Source organism: Ranitomeya variabilis, chromosome 8 (genome assembly GCF_051348905.1).
Source record: "Ranitomeya variabilis isolate aRanVar5 chromosome 8, aRanVar5.hap1, whole genome shotgun sequence".
In the NCBI taxonomy this organism is placed as follows: domain Eukaryota; kingdom Metazoa; phylum Chordata; class Amphibia; order Anura; family Dendrobatidae; genus Ranitomeya; species Ranitomeya variabilis.
Window position 1 is genome coordinate 14,916,497 of NC_135239.1, and position 22,418 is coordinate 14,938,914.

A 22,418-nucleotide genomic window follows, 5' to 3' on the forward strand; every position below is an offset into this window, starting at 1 on the left:
GGATGTTATATTCTGCGGCAGGAGGTCTGGATGTTATATTCTGGGGCAGGAGGTGCGGATGTTATATTCGGGGGCAGGAGGTCCGGATGTTATATTCTGGGGCAGGAGGTCCGGATGTTATATTCTGGGGCAGGAGGTGCGGATGTTATATTCTGGGGCAGGAGGTCCGGATGTTATATTCTGGGGCAGGAGATCCGGATGTTATATTCTGGGGCAGGAGGTCCGGATGTTATATTCTGGGGAAGGAGGTCCGGATGTTATATTCTGGGGCAGGAGGTCCGGATGTTATATTCTGGGGCAGGAGGTCCGGATGGTATATTCTGGGCAGGAGGTCCGGATGGTATATTCTGGGGCAGGAGGTCCGGATGTTATATTCTGGGGCAGGAGGTCCGGATGGTATATTCTGGGGCAGGAGGTCCGGATGGTATATTCTGGGGCAGGAGGTCCGGATGTTATATTCTGGGGCAGGAGATCCGGATGTTATATTCTGGGGCAGGAGGTCCGGATGGTATATTCTGGGGCAGGAGGTCCGGATGGTATATTCTGGGGCAGGAGGTCCGGATGTTATATTCTGGGGCAGGAGATCCGGATGGTATATTCTGGGGCAGGAGATCCGGATGGTATATTCTGGGGCAGGAGGTCCAGATGGTATATTCTGGGGCAGGAGGTCTGGATGTTATATTCTGGGGCAGGAGGTCCAGATGGTATATTCTGGGGCAGGAGGTCCAGATAGTATATTCTGGGGCAGGAGGTCCGGATGGTATATTCTGGGGCAGGAGGTCCGGATGGTATATTCTGGGGCAGGAGGTCCGGATGTTATATTCTGGGGCAGGAGGTCCGGATGTTATATTCTGGGGCAGGAGGTCCAGATGGTATATTCTGGGGCAGGAGGTCCAGATGGTATATTCTGGGGCAGGAGGTCTGGATGTTATATTCTGGGGCAGGAGGTGCGGATGTTATATTCTGGGGCAGGAGGTCCGGATGTTATATTCTGGGGCAGGAGATCCGGATGTTATATTCTGGGGCAGGAGGTCCGGATGTTATATTCTGGGGCAGGAGGTCCGGATGTTATATTCTGGGGCAGGAGGTCCGGATGTTATATTCTGGGGCAGGAGGTCCGGATGTTATATTCTGGGGCAGGAGGTCCGGATGGTATATTCTGGGGCAGGAGGTCCGGATGGTATATTCTGGGGCAGGAGGTCCGGATGGTATATTCTGGGGCAGGAGGTCCGGATGTTATATTCTGGGGCAGGAGGTGCGGATGGTATATTCTGGGGCAGGAGGTCCGGATGGTATATTCTGGGGCAGGAGGTCCGGATGTTATATTCTGGGGCAGGAGGTCCGGATGGTATATTCTGGGGCAGGAGGTCCGGATGGTATATTCTGGGGCAGGAGGTCCGGATGTTATATTCTGGGGCAGGAGGTCCGGATGGTATATTCTGGGGCAGGAGGTCTGGATGTTATACACCGGGTGGGAGTTTGGATGTTATGCAATGGGGGGTGAGGGTCCAGATGTTATAAGTCTGGATATAAGAGGACTATTAGGACTATCACTCTTATCTTCTTCACGCTGGGATAACGGACCAGTATATACATGCCATATACGACATGTACAGTCTGCAGCCTGTATCGCTGTTTCACTGCTGGGATGGATCACACTGTGGGACTTGTAGTTCTCCAGCAGCTGCTGAGTATCCAGTTACCTGCTGTTCTTCCTCTACCTCGATGGTAATCAATGGCAGCGCCTGGTCCTGCTTCTCTATTGTGGGGTGAATGCAATCAATTTTAATACATCTCAGTAAGATTGTGAAATACACAATTAATTCTAATACTGAGCAGTTTCGCTACAGCGACCCTGAAATGTGGGATTCTCACAGCTGGTTATTACTATTTATCTAGCAGCTTATCTCCCCGCTGCTATCGGTAGGAGAAGAAAAAATCTAATTAGCCATCAAAACAGAGGAAAAAACAACAGGTTTACAGTGAAACAGTGAATTGTGCCAGTGGGACAATCGCGGGTACTGAGCGTCGCCTGGTTCTGCATTGTTGTATCTGCACTGAATTCTGCATCCTCCACCGTGGAGGCAAATCTATAAATGTCACCCAACAATAGTAATGAAGTCTGCTTGCATCGCTTTGATTTAAAGGGGATGTCTCGTTTCAGAAAGTCCATAATGTATTTGGTCCTTTTCTCCTAATGTAATGCTCCATTTGTCCTGTGGTGGTGCTGCAGGAAAATTCACCATTGTTTTGTTTCATTGTAGTGTTTTAAATGAGCAATCGCTGGATCGCGCCTTCAAGTTCCCCCCAAAAAATTACGTAAAATCCCAGAAACATTGTTAAATACTAAAAATAAAAATCCTAGTTATTTTTTTTCCCCTTTATAAAGCAATTGCTTTTAGAAAATATAAATATAAAAGACTATGTATCATTAATATGGCCACATCTCAAATGACCAGTAGGATTAAATTTAAGATATTATTGAATTGAACATTATAAAAAAAAAAAAAGCTAAAAATAATAGTTGGACGTGATTTTAGCTCACCCCCTTCCCAAAAAATGGAGTAACTTAAAGGTGTATGTACCTTAAAATGGTTTAATTTAAAATAACAAGTCGTCATGCAAACAAATTATCTGGAGTCATAATATAAAATTACCCCATTGTATAAGTGATGGATTCATGCACAGGAAAATCAAAAAGTTGTGGCTTGCAAAATATGGAAATTAAAAAACTATCAAAATTCCAGTGGCCGTGGGTGGGGGTACTGCAGAGCCGCCAGATTTTGGGGCCACTACAGAAATAGTGACCGGGATTAGGTAAAATAAATATATTGCAGCCATGGTGATTAGGATGAATGGCAAATTGGGAACTGGACTTGGAAAAGTTTCTTTGAGAGGTTACTATGTTACTATGTTGAGGGTCTGTTAGTTTACATAGGATTCCGTGAGCTAAACAAAGCAAAAACACCTTTCTGGTGTTGGCTGCACTGATACTTTGTAACAAGCCATCAAATATAAATAGCAATGAGACAAGATCCATTTGTTTAATTGTTTTTTTTTCCACTTCTGTTTGTAAATATACAACCATTTAGCTTTACTTAAATAAGAGTAAATGACTCTTTTCATTGTAAACAATCATTCTGCAATATATTTGCTATTATTTGGTTACTTTTTATCTCTTCTCATACAGTATCACCCCCAGTAAGAACAACATGACGCATCCTAGTGACAGGATTAAGCTGCATGCAGCCCACATTTCACTTTGTGCATCCTATAAACCCATTACTATCAGACACACCTGGCGGTACATTTTCACTTTTATTTTCCGCAGATCGGTCACAAGAACAATGGGGAACTGACAACTGCACAGGAAATGATAAATATTTAGTGTGGAGTTTGCAAATCCTTCAGCAAGGTTTTGACAAGTGATAAAGAGACCATGGGAGGTTGAGAAAGTGATAAAAATAGGAATAATTAAATATTGACTACTCGTTAGGTTATTTGGACAGTAAAAATTCTATATGGTGCAGGAGAAGTTGATGATTTTGCTTAGCTGTCACTGCTGCAGAGATGAAACCAGTCCTTATAGGTAGTTAGTAAGTGGCAGGTAACAGGACCAGTCCTTATAGGTAGTTAGTAAGTGGCAGATAACAGGACCAGTCCTTATAGGTAGTTAGTAAGTGACAGATAGCAGAACCAGTCCTTATACGTAGTTAGTAAGTGGCAGATAACAGGACCAGTCCTTATAGGTAGTTAGTAAGTAACAGATAACAGGACCAGTCCTTATACGTAGTTAGTAAGTGGCAGATAACAACAGGACCAGTCCTTATAGGTAGTTAGTAAGTGACAGATAACAGGACTTGCTAGTTACCTATATGCACTTTGTATCCTATAGGTGGCAGCACACAGGGATGAGCACATACATCGCTATTAGGTATGTACATCTCTATGAAGAGAGAAGCATAATAAAGATGCCTTTTTTTGTAAATTATTAATAAGGCTGAAATGGCAAAATACTTTGTTTCTCTGGTTGCGGACACCGAACAAGCCCTGTGTAGTCTGATCCTGTAGTCAAGTTGCTCTTTTCTATTTCTGCCCCATTTTCAGAGCAAAGTGACAAACCCAGGACTGCATTATCAGACTGATCCATAATACATCTTTATAGCATCTGGAGCGCCATTTTTCATTAAAGCCCCTGCAATCTATTTTTGCTCGCATTCATTTTACTTTATATTTTGTGTCTCTTTTTCTTTTTGAGACATTTTTTCATACTTCATAATACCAGTGAGGGCTGCGTCTGAAACAAGTCTGTGTTAAATTGAGGGGTAGTCACTCCTATAGCAGATAAGACTTCCTGTATGGGGGCCACTCAGTCAAGTCGTTGGTTTACTCCCATGGAATAAACTATGGAGTACGGGGAAGGCTGCAAGGGGAGGGATGTGTAAAAGCAAGAACTAGGCGAGCGAATGTAGCTACTGCCAGGATTAGGCATCAGTGGACAGGAGATGCCCAGTTTTTTTATGAAATCACAAAACCCCTTTAAGAACCAATTATATATTATGTTGGATTTAGTTATTTCTATGAATTGTTAGTTGTAATGGAAGGGGTGGTCTGATGAAAATAAGCTGTCACCAATCCATAATATATGTGAAACTTAAAGTTTCCGGACATCCGACCACATGGGACCCCACTGATTGGACTCCCACCATTGTTATACTTTGTGTCACAGAAAATATTAAGATTCCTAAAGCCACCGTAGAGAAGGGACGTTCACCCCCTCCCTCCTCCTCTCTCCCACAAGGAAGAAGAGCTTGCATTCTAAGTCTCTTTTAGTCGTTAAATTACATACACAGTTTAATATGTGGGAAATGAGAAAGACTGAGATTTATAGATGGGACAGGAAGAGAAGCAAAGAACAAATCCTATTCTGAAAAAGTTTGGTGTTTAGTTTACGCATAGGAAGAAAACTGGAGGAGCCTCCTCTGTCCCCTGGAGTTACATCCGGACGTGAAAAGAAGCTTGTGTTCCCTCAGTGGAACGGTCATATCTACAATAGCGAGCCTGCCTCCGGGGTCCAGATAGAAATATTGGAGTGTGTATAGATCTGATATTGATGGGACATATATCTTCAATTTCAAGACTAATCGGGGAAGAAGATGCATATTTTTTCAGAACTGTGACACTTGATATAATCCCCAAATTAATAGTGGGCAGATCACTGACAACTGCCATCTCATGTTTGGTCTCTGGGTAAGCTAAAATCACGATAAAAAAAATATCGCAGAGATCTCAAAACTCTACGGTTGTCAGGAGTGAAGTTACTGGTAATCTTGGAAATTTCATAAAATCTTGAAGGCCCCGAGGACATCTCACAACTCGACCCATTTGAGGTTATCATAGGGGTGTGTGGGTGTAACTCATGTGCTGATAAAAGGTCAAGGCAAATTATGATCTGTGTTTCTGTAGAGAGATACACATTGTATATGCATGAATCCCATTCACTGAAAGTCTCCAATTGAAGTGCTCTCCTACACTAAGCTGAATCATCTCTATGATCGGTGTAGTAAGCTCTTTTGTTAATCCCGTTTTATTTTATGTAATTGTATATGCTGTATTGTTTTGTCCCCTTTGTATAGTCTTTTGTATATTTTTAGATTAAATGTAAAATGTAATAGTTCTGTTCCTTTTGTTCTATAAACCGCACCCCAAAGCCATATGCTGTCAGGCATCCAGTCCTCCTGTATAATTAAATGACTGGTGATATCAGCGAGTAGTCTTAGGTTATCATGGAGTTAGAAGTGAAGGTACCGAGGGGTATATACATATTCCATGAGAAGGGATCGGATGTGTATATCCTATACCCTCATTGTTAGTTTTCCAATAACCGACCTATTAGTGGAAACAGTCTGCGGCCTCCTCCATTAATCATTGCTCAATCGTGTAATTATTCTGACGATAGGGGGCAGCAGAAAGTTTTTGGCTCCAAAGATAACAGTGTGGTGGGTTCAGTTACGACACCCCTGGCTGCCATCTTTTACACTGTGGATTTAGGAATCTGAAAGTTCTTCATAGATTTATATATAAAAGAAACAGTTTGCATTTTTTTTTTACTGTTGGGAAACCCCTATGTAACATCTGCCGACGCCTCCGCATGGTTCCCCTTTCCCCACCATTCGGTGACGCCGGCTTACTCACCGGCCCGGCCGCAGCAGTGCCCTCCGGAGCTGTCTCTGCCTTCTGTTTTCAAAGTCACACTGTGCACCGGCGGTGCACATAGTGCGCTTATGCCCGCGCTCCCCTGCTCTTATAGGGGCAGCGACCACACATGGTAAAATGCCCCCAGCTAAGAGATGGGAGGCTTTTAGTTAAAGTGTTCACCTGCAAGGTGTCTCCCAGCCAATAGCTAGGAGGCAGCTTGTATAAGAGGCACCCTGCCCAATTGGGAGGTGCCTGAGCATCCCCTACTGTTTAGTCTTAGTGGTGTTGGTGTGTGCAGCTGTATGTTGCCAGGTCCCCGACCCTTAGGCTGTTAAAATTACTCTGGTATCCTGCATTCCCGTTAGCCTTGTATAGTTTATCCGCGTTCCTGTGTCTGCTTCGGCGGTATCCTAATCATGAAACCAAGCCTGCGGTACCTATACCCGGTCTCCAGGTCCCGGTGCGGCCATTCCTGTTTCCATTGTCCCTGGTCCTAGTGCAGCCACTTCCAGAACTGTCTCCAGATATCTAAGAGTGTGAACAAGAACCAATCTTCAATATACAAGTTGAGTGTCCATTCTTGGCTAGCCAGTGACCTCGGTCTTGTCTCCCTGTGTCAGCAAACCCAACCTCTGGGATCGGCAGCTGCCGTACCGGCGCTTGCCTAGGAGTGGTACCTGGTATCTACCTGCAGCCCAGTCTGTCTCCACCATCAGAAGCTCCAGCGAACTCTTAGCTACACCCCTTCCTAGGCAGGTCCGTCCCTGTGGCACAATGGGTCCCTGAACCACATGCGCCACCTGCGGGCGAGACACCCTATATACTGACCTTGAGCATCCATTACTGTGAGACGTCTGTGTGAGGTGGCATCATCTCTCACTAGATAAGCAATTTTATCCTGGTCTGGCACCGAGTCTGGTCCTCTGAGGCAACCGATCCTCACTGTCACCGGACAAGGGCAGCGTGACACTAATTGGGCATCTCTGGTTGGGCATAATTAAGATATATAGACAAAAGAGAAAAATTACATGCCAGACACAAATATAAATTTATATCTTTATTAATTAAATTAATAGAAAACAAAATAATTAATTAAAAATGGGTAATAGGGATCACAGACATAACTGGTATAGAAAAGATATATAGAAAGTGCAAACATATGAAGAATGACTAAGACAATATGGAGGTAATACCTGCACTGTAAAGTCAGGAACAGGTCAGAAATACAGTAGAATGAATTAAAAATAGGTAAGAAAATCCAGCCAGGGAAAATAAATGTCAAAAGGTAAACCATTCAACATGAAATACACTTTTTATTTTCCTATGTCATGCATGTCTGTGACCCCCTTCCCACATTTGGAATTATTATTTTTTCTTTGTTCTCAAAGATATCTATCTATCTATCTATCTATCTATCTATCTATCTATCTATCTATCTATCTACCATAGATAGATATATAGTATATAACAAAGGTGAGTACACCCCTCACATTAATAAGCGTTGCTGCAGCAGTTATAGTGGTGGGGGTCCGCCTGTCAGTGCTCAGACTGGAGCTGCGTCCTGTGCTCTGACGAGACCAAGAGAAACTTACCCGTATATACTCAAGTATAAGCCGACCCCCCTAATTTTGCCACAAAAAACTGAGAAAACTTAATGACTCGAGTATAAGCCTGGGGTGGGAAATGCAGCAGCTACCGGTGAATTTAAAAAAAAAAAATAGATACCAATAAAAGTAAAATTATTTGAGACATCAGTAGGTTAAGTGTTTTTGAATATCCATATTGAATCAGGAGCCCCATATAATGCTCCATACAAAATACACCCCATATAATGCTCCATAAAGTTTATGATGGGCCCCATAAGATGCTTCATACAAAAATATGCCCCATATAATGCTGCACAAGTGTTGATTATGGCCCCCTAAGATGCTCCATAGAATATTATGCCCCATATAATGCTGCACAAAGGTTGATTATGGCCCCATAAGATGCTCCATAGAATATTATGCCCCATATAATGCTGCTGCTGCTGCTGCAATAAAAAAAATGACATACTCCCCTCTTGTGCTGAGCAGGCGGGGACACCGGCCCTTGCGATATTCACCTGTCCCCGTTCCACCACCGCATGCTGCTGTGTCTTCCAGGTCTCTGGCTGTGACTGTTCAGGCAGAGGGTGGCGCGCACACTAAACACGTCATTACGCTCTCTCCCTGAATGTCACAGCCAGAGGATGCGCAAGGCACAGCGGCGTGCAGCGGTGGAACGGGGACAGGTACATATCGCATGGCTCACCCTCCCCCGTTATACTCATCCTCCTGGCGCGGTTTGCACGTCCCTTTTCCGATGGTCTCCGGTGCCGGCAGCTTATTCCTGTGTTCAGCGGTCACTGGTACCGCTCACTAAAGTAATGAATATGTGCTCCACCCCTATGGGAGTGGAGTCGTGCCCATATTCATTACTTTAACACGTGACCGCTAAACACAGGAAGAGCTGTCGACGCCCGGAGACCATCTGAGAAGCAGGGACATGCAGAGACGCGCTGGGAGCAGGTGGGCATGATGTGACAGCTGCCACTCTCCCTCCCCCGCCGACCCCCTGGGACAATGACTCGAGTATAAGCCGAGATTTTCAGCCCTTTTTTTAGGCTGAAAGTGCCCCTCTCGGCTTATACTCAAGCCGAGAGGGGCACTTTCAGCCTAAAAAAAAGGCTGAAAATCTCGGCTTATACTCGAGTATATACAGTATTTAGTTCAGATTGTGTCAAGAGTGTGTGGCAACAATCAGGAGAGGAACACAAAGACAAGTGTGTCCTGCCTACAGTCAAGCATGGTGGTGAAGTGTCATGGTTTGGGGCTGCTTGAGTGCTACCAGCTGTGGGGGGCTACAGTTCATTGAGGGAACTATGAATGCCAGCATGTACTGTGACGAACTGAAACAGAGTACGATCCCCTCCCTTCAGAAACTGGGCAGCAGGGCAATATTCTAACATGATAACAACCCCAAACACCTACAAGACGACCACTGCCTTGCTAAAGAAACTGAGGGTAAAGGTTCTGGACTGGCCAAACATGTCTCAGACCTAATCCATATTGTATATTCTTGGGGCATCCTCAAATGGAAAGTGGAGGAACACAAGGTCTCTGACATCCACCAGCTCCGTGCTGCCGTCATGGAAGAGGATTCCAGTGGTGACCGGTGAAGCTCTAGTGACCTCCATGCCCAAGAGAGTTAAGACATTGCTTGGAAATAAGAGTGGCCACACAAAATATTTACACTTTGAGCACAATGTGGCCATTTTCATTTAGGGGTGTACTCACTTTTCTTGCCAGCGGTTTAGTTAATGGCTGTGGGTTGAGTTATTTAGAGGGAACACCATTTTACTGTTATACAAGCTGTACACTGACTACTGTACAATGTATCAAAGTGACAGATCTTCACGAAAAGATATAATAAAATATTTACAAAAAAGTGAGGGTATTATTTGTGGAAAAACATACATAATAAAAACAGATATAATGAGGATGTCAAGCAGAAGGCAGGTCCATGAGGAAGTCCAAATATCAACCTGTCAATTAGTCTCTGAACACATGAATAGCAAATATAGATAGTATACGTCCCAAATAAAACAATACTGAAAGAAAAATATTAGGAAATAATAGCTAATATTGTAGTAAAGAAACGCCAAGTGGTTGGCTGCAATAAAAAACTAAATTCAGCTAAAATTACACATAAATATAAGGATACAGAAACACATGGGCTACTCGCACAGTGAACAAGTCTGTAGGAACATGTTCACACACCAACAAGAAACTTGAAGACACAAAAGAGCACAGTAAGACCATAAACACCCTGTTGCAAAAAAATCACAGTAATAAGCAAGTGCTAGTAAAAAGATGGAAAAAACAGGGTATTTGGTTGTTATGTTTTTTGCAAAAAATGTATACTAAGCTGTCCATGTACAGTCAGCGTGTCCACATGGACATTTCCTCTCTGAACCCTGCTTATACAGGTAATATACAGATGATCAGGTTTTCAAATACATCAGATAGGGATTGCATACATCAGTTAGGACTGCTCTATACGGGTATACCTTGACATTTGGTGGAGCAGCTTAGTATACATTTTTTGCAAAAAACGTATCAACCAAATACCCTGTTTTTTCCATCTTTTTACTAGCACTTGCTTATTACTGTGATTTGTTAGCAACAGGGTGTTTATGGTCTTACTGTGCTCTTTTGTGTCTCCATAAATATAAGGATACAGTGTATCAGAGAAAATACCAAGTGCAGCCTGATAAACTCTACACATGGTCCATACAAAGGTCTCCTCTGGGGAAACAAGTAAAAAGATTCAGACTGAATGCAACAATAGACGCAATAAGGCAAAAAGTGGCAGAAAGGGCAAGAACTAGACACCCGGCCATGCGTTTCGCAAACAGCTTCTTCTAGGGCTGTACAATGCGCACCTCCAGGAGTCTAGGAACTGGCAGGTCGCCTTACAGTATGCCTACAGAGTTGGTTGGACTTCTCTTGCAGTGTCACAATTTATGCAACTTTTTGGCAGCCGCCATGCAAAATAAGGTGGCGATCAAGAAAAAAAGTTCACAAGGGAAGATGTCAACTCCTATACTATCATCCATGATTGTGCACGTGATGCCCACCCAGGACCCAATCCAAGCCAACATGATCCAGGTCTTCCTTCCTACACCGTCCAGATACTAGACGGCTCCGATAAAGCCGCGAGCGCTCCGGGGCATGCCCTCATGAGCTGTAATGTGTTTTGATGTGTCTGTACAGCGCAGACCGTCCTGGAAATTACATCTAAATTTAACTAAAACTAGCATATCGCTCCGAGCCATTTCATAAAAGACATACTGTAATTTCAGATTTTCCTGCTAATTTTTCACATGCAATTATGTCTCTTTCATCTCATTACCTTTTCTCCATGGACGTGTTATTTTCTGATATAGATAGGACTGATCTTGAAATAATGTCAACAGCCCCAGTTCTGCTTTTCATCTTATAAATAATACACCGCTCGCCTCGTGTAGATTTACTCAATTTTGACATCTTGAATGTGATAACTTGTTTCTAAGATAAATGCCCCAGGCGTTTCCATGTCTGTTGCAGCCTGTCCTCTCTTTCATCATTCCAGCTACCTTGCAATATGTCGTTTCTTCTGTCTCTGATTCATCTAAAAAATACAAAAAATAAAAATGTCCATCTGAATGTAGCGCAGCGCCGGGGACCACCGGACAGAAATACTGATTTGCTTCATGCAGATACGTCAAAAAAATCAATAGATTATTACATCCAAAGACGTAATGGAAGACGCATGGCTCGAAAAATACAAAAACTTGCTTTATTGTTGGCACCAGCCATGGTGTTCGAAAAGCCAAAGATGTTCTGCCATCTTGAATGTCTGAGAACATCTTTCCACCTGCAGATATCTAGACCCTATCGTTTGGATGATTCCTGAGGTTACACTGTGCAGTCACTTTTCAACAGAGGTTTTTATCAAAACTTTTGTTTGCACTTTATTTTGGAAGTTTTTCCAGCCCTCAGCCATCTCAGGCCAGTCGTGTGTCACTGGGATGACTTTTGGCTTCCCTTCTCCCCAGCTTCCTGCCAGCTCACTCGCTGATCTTTTTTACTTTTTGGAGAGGAAAACTTGTACCATGTAAAATAAAGTAGAGAAAGCTAAAGTAAAAATAGGGCTTGGATGGTAGAATTTTTGTCTTTCCTTCCTTGTGGTTAGGTGGTCTGGGTATTTGTCACTTTTTATCCACAAAGGGGGTTTAAAAAACCTAACTATGGGTAACATCAACACTTCACAATTCAGATATTAACAATAAACTGTTTTTTTTTTTAAATACTCTTTGAATGGATTCTATCAGAAGGTTTTTGCTATTTAAACTGAGAGCAGCATAATATAGGGGCAGAGACCCTGATTCCAGTAATGTGTTCACTTACTGAGCTGTGTGTTGTAGTTTTAATACAATCAGTGTTTTATCAGCAGGGGATTATCATTAGAGGACAAGGTGTCATGTGCCAGTTAGTCCAGTTAATCTGTGTAACCCCACCTCCACCACTGATTGGCAAAATATGCACAGGAAGCTGCCAATCAGTGCTGTGGGCGGAGTTATACACCGCTCAGCATTTGAGCACTGCTACATCTACAGCAGAGAAAATAGGCATTTTGTCACAACTGCACCAATCAGCCCAGTAAGTGATACATCACTGGACTCAGGGTCTCTGCCCCTATATCATGATGTTCTCAGATAACAAAAATGCTATGAGATTCCCTTTAAAAAACACAGAAAAATGCACAGGCAAAAATAAGTATCCCAGGACCGGCTCCCTTTATTTCATTGTTAATAGCTAGTTGTCTCAAATTAAAGAATTCTCCTCTTTGTTTCAAGAGCTCAGCCATGCCCCACTTCTCCCACCTCATTGTACTGTATCTGGTTGTGAGACAGCTGACTGCAGCAGGAGCCTCTCCCCTCCCACTTGTCATCAAGAGCTCAGCCTTGCCCCACTTCTCCCACCTCATTGTACTGTATCTGGTTGTGAGACAGCTGACTGCAGCAGGAGCCTCTCCCCTCCAACTCGTCATCAAGAGCTCAGCCATGCCCCACTTCTCCCACCTCATTGTACTGTATCTGGTTGTGAGACAGCTGACTGCAGCAGGAGCCTCTCCCCTCCAACTCGTCATCAAGAGCTCAGCCATGCCCCACTTCTCCCACCTCATTGTACTGTATCTGGTTGTGAGACAGCTGACTGCAGCAGGAGCCTCTCCCCTCCAACTCGTCATCAAGAGCTCAGCCATGCCCCACTTCTCCCACCTCATTGTACTGTATCTGGTTGTGAGACAGCTGACTGCAGCAGGAGCCTCTCCCCTCCAACTCGTCATCAAGAGCTCAGCCATGCCCCACTTCTCCCACCTCATTGTACTGTATCTGGTTGTGAGACAGCTGACTGCAGCAGGAGCCTCTCCCCTCCCACTTGTCATCAAGAGCTCAGCCTTGCCCCACTTCTCCCACCTCATTGTAATGTATCTGGTTGTGAGACAGCTGACTGCAGCAGGAGCCTCTCCCCTCGAACTTATCACCTTGTGTATACAGTCCTTAGTTTAGCGAGAAGAGATTCTGCATATAATATCTGCCAATCACTGATTAGGGTTGTGCCATGGGGCATACATTGAGGGGCGTCTTTTGGGTAGTCGGTTAGATTGGACCCAGAGTGGTGGAGACTCCAGACAATGATGGATAACAGGGAATCCCATGATAGTGAACACAATTGATAGTTTTTTTTGGGGGGGCAACATTTTCTAAGTTAGTACATTTGTAGCTATAAGTTTTGGAAGGGGGTTTAAAAAAAGGAAGGAAAGGGGAGAATAAGCCGGAGGGGATACGATGCCTTCATCCAGGAAACAAGGGGCGACGTTTCAAGTTCCATGTTAAGTTCCATAATTTCACACTTTGCAGCCTGTGTGAATGTCTGCGATATATTATAATGACCGTGTAATTCCCTGTCCCGGAGCTTCATCCCCCCCGTGTTACAGGACCAGAGCAGAGATGTTCAAGGCTTCATTTGTGCCGCGCTCATTACGGCCCGTGTGTCGCATCCTGCAGCCATATTACCTTCAAGTCAGAAGTCGGCTTCACATAGAAGCGTCTGCTGTGAGCTCCGAGCCGCCGACTTCTGAACATTTCTTTTTAGGACATCATTAGATTTCATCCCGTCTTATAGGAAATGTTCTTTCATTTAATTCGATATCATCTGAGCAGTAAAGGACATTGCAGACTAATCATCAGGTTCTGCTGGATGAGCACTTTTCATTAGTTTTTCTTATACTGATAATAGACGTTTTCTTGAAGAAAATACATATATACCAGTTATTGCTGGCACTGCTTGAAAATTAAAGGGGAGGTCCGATCAATCCCAAATCCTAATGAATATGCCATGTAACTGCATACAGACTTCATGGAGGGGGCTGCTGTGTCCCATTTTTATTAGCTAGCACTGATCGTTCAGTGTAATACCTCCACCTAACCAGTGGGGGAGCTGCCACATAAAACAAGTTATGCCAAGAGGACTATCCCTTTAAACAAAGACATAAAAGAAATTCCTTTAAATGCAGTAACAGAGTCTGATGGGTGATGGATAATTAGATGATGGAAAATCACAGGATCATACAAAATTGTAAGAAGTATAATAATAATAATGTAACATTGGACATGAATATAGACTTCTGTTATACTGCCCCCAGTGGATAAGAAACCAATAACAATGTTTCCTGTCCCTACAGTATGTACAAGGCTGCGGTACCACGTGATGTTACTTCGGTCATATCATTATTTTATGTGTAGTGTCAGCAGAAAGGTTTACAGGAAACATATGTAGTCCCATGATTACCTGCTCCAGTGAAGCTGACAATCTAATTTCCCAACCTCATGAAATCGCGTCCCTAAGAAGGAAAGCGAATTTAATCTCAGCGAGACATAGGAATGTAAAGTCTATCAATATCGTACCTTGTTTTAGGACATAAACTTCTTAAATAAAGGCGTTCACAATCATGATTGTACTTGGTCCAGTGATTATGATGACTCCAAAATAACAATAAGCCCTTGCACACCTTCACATAGAATTTATTTTTCATTGTTCATTTGCTTCCTAAATACAAAGTTAAGCAATGTTTTAAGCTGTCTTCATTAAAAAAGATTTTACCATTTTGCTGCTGCAGAGTGTTTGTAAGTCACTTTTCGAGTTCCTTGTTCTGTAGACTCGCTGCTTTCCCTCTCCCTTCTTTTAGTGATAGATGTAGCAGCAGGGCTGGCGTGGAGGCTGTATACAGATCTCATAAGTGGAAAGAGGTGAAAGTGTCTATAGTCTCAGAGGATTGCAAATTAAATTACTTTAAGTGTAGGACATAAGCTGTGCTGATACATGAGCTGATTAACATTGGAGCAACCTAAAGACGCACAGATATCACATCACATGAATCCTCTTTTACTTGCAGAATCACACAGATCTCACTTCCAACCTATATTCTGGCCTATATTACTGAGATACACACAGAGCTCACATGCAGCCTATATTACTGGGAGAGACAAACAGAGCTCACATCCAGCCTATATTACTGGGAGAGACACAGAGCTCACATCCAGCCTATATTACTGGGAGAGACACACAGACCTCACATCCAGCCTATATTACTGGGAGAGACACACATAGCTCACATCCAGCCTATATTACTGGGAGAGACACACAGACCTCACATCCAGCCTATATTACTGGGAGAGACACACAGACCTCACATCCAGCCTATATTACTGGGAGAGACACACAGACCTCACATCCAGCCTATATTACTGGGAGAGACACACAAAGCTCACATCCAGCCTATATTACTGGGAGAGACACACAGAGCTCACATCCAGCCTATATTACTGGGAGAGACACACAGACCTCACATCCATCCTGTATTAGTGGGAGAAACACACAGAGCTCACATCCAGCCTATATTACTGGGAGAGACACACAGACCTCACATCCAGCCTATATTACTGGGAGAGACACACAGACCTCACATCCAGCCTATATTACTGGGAGAGACACACAGACCTCACATCCAGCCTATATTACTGGGAGAGACACACAGAGCTCACATCCATCCTGTATTACTGGGAGAAACACACAGAGCTCACATCCAGCCTATATTACTGGGAGAGACACAAACCTCACATCCAGCCTATATTACTGGGAGAGACACACAGACCTCACATCCAGCCTATATTACTGGGAGAGACACACAGATCTCACATCCAGCCTATATTACTGGGAGAGACACACAGATCTCACATCCAGCCTATATTACTGGGGTAGACACACAGACTCACATCCAGCCTATATTACTGGGAGAGACACACAGACCTCACATCCAGCCTATATTACTGGGAGAGACACAAACCTCACATCCAGCCTATATTACTGGGAGAGACACACAGACCTCACATCCAGCCTATATTACTGGGAGAGAAACACAGAGCTCACATCCATCCTGTATTACTGGGAGAAACACACAGAGCTCACATCCAGCCTATATTACTGGGAGAGACACAAACCTCACATCCAGCCTATATTACTGGGAGAGACACACAGACCTCACATCCAGCCTATATTACTGGGAGAGACACACAGACCTCACATCCAGCCTATATTACTGGGAGAGACACACAGACCTCACATCCAGCCTATATTACTGGGAGAGACACACAGACCTCACATCCAGCCAATATTACAGGGAGACCCACAGAGCTCACAACCAGCCTATATTACCGGGAGAGACACACAGATCTCACATCCAGCCTATATTACTGGGAGAGACACACAGAGCTCACATCCAGCCTATATTACAGGGAGAGACACACAGACCTCACATCCAGCCTATATTACAGGGAGACACACAAAGCTCACATCCAGCCTATATTACTGAGAGAGACACACAGACCTTACATCCAGCTTATATTACAGGGAGACTATCATGAATCCCCAATGGCTAGGGATAACACAGGACAAGCAAAGTATAACAAATATCGGACGAGCTCTAGGGTGATGGAACCTGGGCTGACCGCTGCCCTACGCCTGACAAACGCAACTAGAGATAGCCAGGGAGCGTGCCTACGTTGGTTCTAGACGCCACGCACCAGCCTAAGAGCTAACTAGTACTGCAGAGAAAACAAGACCTCACTTGCCTCCAGAGGAATTAACCCCAAAGGTATAGTTGCCCCCCACATGTATTGACGGTGAAATGAGAGGAAGGCACACACATAGAGATGATGTATATAGCTTTAGCAAATAGAGGCCCGCTGAAAACTAGAAAGCAGAATGATACAAAAGGGGACTGAGCGGTCAGCAAAAAACCCTAATCAAAAAAACCATCCTGAGATTACAAGAACCCATGTGCCAACTCATGGCACATGGGGAGAACCTCAGTCCACTAGAGCAACCAGCTAGCATAGAGACATTCTAAGCAAGCTGGACAAAAAACCAAACAACTGAAAATCAGCACTTAGCTTATCCTGAAAGATCTGGGAGCAGGTAGGCAGGAACCAAACAGAGCACATCTGAACACATTGATAGCCGGCAAGGGAAATGACAGAAAGGCCAGGTAAAATAGGAAACACCCAGCCTCTGATGGACAGGTGGAAACCAAAGGCCGCAACCCACCAAAGTCACCCAGTACCAGCAGTAACCACCAGAGGGAGCCCACCAACAGAATCCACAACAGTACCCCCCCCTTGAGGAGGGGTCACCGAACCCTCACGAGAACCCCCAGGGCGATCAGGGTGAGCTCTATGGAAGGTGCGGACCAAATCAGTCGCGTGAACATCGGAGGCGACCACCCAGGAATTATCCTCCTGACCATAACCCTTCCACTTAACCAAATACTGGAGTTTGCGTCTGGAAACACGAGAATCCAAGATCTTTTCAACAACATACTCCAATTCTCCCTCCACCAGCACCGGAGCAGGAGGCTCGACCGAAGGAACAACGGGTACCTCATACCTCCGCAACAACGACCGATGGAACACATTATGAATAGCAAACGATGCTGGGAGATCCAAACGAAAAGATACAGGGTTAAGAATCTCCGAGATCCTATAAGGACCGATGAACCGAGGCTTGAACTTAGGAGAAGAGACCTTCATAGGGACAAAACGAAAAGACAACCACACCAAGTCCCCAACAAGAAGTCGGGGACCCACGCGGCGACGGCGATTAGCAAACTGCTGAGTCTTCTCCTGAGATAACTTCAAATTGTCCACCACCTGATTCCAAATCTGATGTAGCCTGTCCACCACCACGTCCACTCCAGGACAATCCGAAGATTCCCCCTGACCAGAGGAAAAACGAGGATGAAACCCCGAATTACAAAAAAAAGGAGAGACCAACGTGGCAGAACTAGCCCGATTATTAAGAGCAAATTCGGCCAGTGGCAAAAAAGCAACCCAGTCATCCTGATCAGCAGAAACAAAACACCTCAAATAAGTTTCCAAGGTCTGATTAGTTCGCTCCGTCTGGCCATTCGTCTGAGGATGGAATGCAGACGAGAAAGACAAATCAATGCCCATCTTGGCACAAAACGTCCGCCAAAATCTAGACACAAACTGGGATCCCCTGTCAGAAACGATATTCTCCGGAATCCCATGCAAACGAACCACGTTCTGAAAAAACAAAGGGACCAACTCAGAGGAGGAAGGCAACTTAGGCAAGGGCACCAAATGAACCATCTTAGAAAAGCGGTCACACACAACCCAGATAACGGACATTTTCTGTGAAACCGGGAGATCAGAAATAAAATCCATGGAAATGTGCGTCCAAGGCCTCTTCGGGATGGGCAAAGATAACAACAACCCACTAGCCCGTGAACAGCAAGGCTTAGCTCGAGCACACACTTCACAAGACTGCACAAAGGTACGCACATCCCTAGACAAGGAAGGCCACCAAAAAGACCTGGCCACCAAATCTCTTGTACCAAATATTCCAGGATGACCAGCCAACACAGAAGAATGGACCTCGGAGATGACTCTACTGGTCCAATCATCCGGAACAAACAGTCTTTCTGGTGGACATCGATCCGGTTTATCCACCTGAAACTCCTGCAATGCGCGTCGCAAGTCTGGGGATACGGCGGACAATATTACCCCATCCCTAAGGATACCAGCAGGCCCAGTGTCTCCAGGAGAGTCAGGCACAAAACTCCTGGAAAGAGCATCTGCCTTCACATTCTTTGAACCTGGCAGGTATGAAACCACGAAATTGAAACGAGAAAAAAATAATGACCAACGAGCCTGTCTAGGATTCAAACGCCTGGCAGACTCAAGGTAAATGAGATTCTTGTGATCAGTCAAGACCACCACGCGATGTTTAGCACCCTCAAGCCAATGACGCCACTCCTCAAATGCCCACTTCATGGCCAAAAGCTCCCGATTACCCACATCATAATTGCGCTCGGCGGGCGAGAATTTTCTAGAGAAGAAAGCACATGGCTTCATCACCGAGCCATTAGAACTTCTCTGTGACAAAACCGCCCCCGCTCCAATCTCGGAAGCATCAACCTCTTTTGTGCGTTTAGAGCATGCTGATATAACATGAGCTGAATCACCACAATAAAAACACAAACCATTTTTCCGCCTATAATTTTGCCGTTCACTTCTGGACTGAATTCTATCACATTGCATAGTCTCAGGTGCCTGTTCAGAAGACACCGCCAACTGGTGCACGGGTTTGCGCTCCCGTAAACGCCGATCAATCTGAATGGCCATAGCCATAGACTCATTCAGACCTGTAGGCACAGGGAACCCCACCATAATATCCTTAATGGCCTCAGAAAGACCATTTCTGAAGTTTGCAGCCAGGGCGCACTCATTCCACTGAGTAAGCACCGACCATTTCCGAAATTTCTGACAATATATTTCCGCTTCATCATGCCCCTGAGAGAGGGCTAATAAAGCCTTTTCAGCCTGAATCTCTAGGTTAGGTTCCTCATAGAGCAATCCCAATGCCAGAAAAAACGCATCCACACTGAGCAACGCAGGATCCCCTGGTGCCAATGCAAATGCCCAATTCTGAGGGTCGCCCCGTAGGAACGATATAACAATCTTGACCTGTTGAACAGGGTCTCCAGAGGAGCGAGATTTCAAAGAGAGAAACAATTTACAATTGTTCCTGAAATTCAGGAAGGTAGATCTATCTCCAGAAAAAAACTCTGGAATAGGAATTCTAGGTTCAGACATGGGAGTGTGAACAACGAAATCCTGTATGTTTTGAACCTTTGCCGCGAGATTACTCAGGCTGGAAGCCAAACTCTGGACATTCATGATAAACAGCTAAGATCAGAGCCATTCAAGGGTTAAGAGGAGGTAAGAAGCAGCTAGACAGCAATTAAGGGCTAGGCAGCAAAACTCTGAAGGAAAAAAAAAAATTTTCCTTGAACACTTCTTTTCCTCCTGCTTCAGCCCAAACAATTAACACTTTGTGGGCCGGCTATACTATCATGAATCCCCAATGGCTAGGGATAACACAGGACAAGCAAAGTATAACAAATATCGGACGAGCTCTAGGGTGATGGAACCTGGGCTGACCGCTGCCCTACGCCTGACAAACGCAACTAGAGATAGCCAGGGAGCGTGCCTACGTTGGTTCTAGACGCCACGCACCAGCCTAAGAGCTAACTAGTACTGCAGAGAAAACAAGACCTCACTTGCCTCCAGAGGAATTAACCCCAAAGGTATAGTTGCCCCCCACATGTATTGACGGTGATATGAGAGGAAGGCACACACATAGAGATGATGTATATAGCTTTAGCAAATAGAGGCCCGCTGAAAACTAGAAAGCAGAATGATACAAAAGGGGACTGAGCGGTCAGCAAAAAACCCTAATCAAAAAAACCATCCTGAGATTACAAGAACCCATGTGCCAACTCATGGCACATGGGGAGAACCTCAGTCCACTAGAGCAACCAGCTAGCATAGAGACATTCTAAGCAAGCTGGACAAAAAACCAAACAACTGAAAATCAGCACTTAGCTTATCCTGAAAGATCTGGGAGCAGGTAGGCAGGAACCAAACAGAGCACATCTGAACACATTGATAGCCGGCAAGGGAAATGACAGAAAGGCCAGGTAAAATAGGAAACACCCAGCCTCTGATGGACAGGTGGAAACCAAAGGCCGCAACCCACCAAAGTCACCCAGTACCAGCAGTAACCACCAGAGGGAGCCCACCAACAGAATCCACAACAGGAGACACACAAAGCTCACATCCAGCCTATATTACTGGAGAGACACACAGACCTCACATCCAGCCTATGTTACAGGGAGACACACAAAGCTCACATCCAGCCTATATTACTGGGAGAGACACACAGAGCTCACATCCGGCCTATATTACTGGGAGAGACACACAGACCTCACATCCAGCTTATATTACAGGGAGACACACAGACCTCACATCCAGCCTATATTACCTGGAGAGACACACAAAGCTCACATCCAGCCTATATTACTGGGAGAGACACACAGAGCTCACATCCAGCCTATATTACTGGGAGAGACACACAGAGCTCACATCCAGCTTATATTACAGGGAGACACACAGACCTCACATCCAGCCTATATTACCGGGAGAGACACATAGACCTCACATCCAGCCTATATTACTGGGAGAGACACACAGACCTCACATCCAGCCTATATTACTGGGAGAGACACACAGAGCTCACATCCAGCCTATATTACTGGGAGAGACACACAGAGCTCACATCCAGCCTATATTACTGGGAGAGACACACAGACCTCACATCCAGCCTATATTACTGGGAGAGACACACAGACCTCACATCCAGCCTATATTACTGGGAGAGACACACAGACCTCACATCCAGCCTATATTACTGGGAGAGACACACAGACCTCACATCCGACCTGTATTACTGGGAGATACACACAGACCTCACATCCAGCCTATATTATTGGGAGAGACACACAGACCTCACATCCAGCCTGTATTACTGGGAGAGACACACAGACCTCACATCCAGCTTATATTACCAAGAGAAAAATCTGAAACTTAGATCAGGCTGCAAACTGTATATCAGAAATAAAGATTTCAAATTAGGACTATCTTGTCCTGTAGGAGTAAGACTGGTGGCCAAACTACCAACTGTAATAAGATACCAGCTTGCCTCTTTGGATACCTGAAGTTTTTATCCTGGTCATCACTCTCTTCTTTCGTCTCTCGGAATTCACAGTCTTAAGCTTGAAAGCAGACACAAGCCCATTGACTCCATTTAGGCCGTGTGCATGCGCCAGTTTCTGGTAAGTGCTCCACACTCTAGACAGTAGCACTTGGTTGCTATTACGGATTTTTGCACCCCACTTTGGGCCTGAGTAATTGGGTTCATTAGGTTTCTCTGACACAGTTTTTCTTCAATCTCGGTCAGTTGTCCGTTGCCCGTCCTGACCTCTGCCTGATGTCCACTTATGACCCAACTCCTCCTTTCTCCACCTGAAGACTGAATTTTGCCTACTGTTCCATACAGTGATTCCTTTCTCCTGCCTGACACTTCACGAGCCGCTGTTAGTGGAAACGTTTCCTAAGGAGAAAATTGGAGATTCCCAGTTGGGACGTCCATACCTGGATGTGCAGGTTCAGA

General features: G+C 44.7%; 1 protein-coding gene across 2 annotated transcripts in view; it reads left to right on the forward strand.

Moving 5' to 3' along the window:
• NEGR1 (neuronal growth regulator 1) overlaps positions 1 to 22,418 on the forward strand; it is a 548,474-nt gene that overhangs the window by 271,027 nt on the left and 255,029 nt on the right. The gene's annotated exons all lie outside the window — the stretch shown is intronic.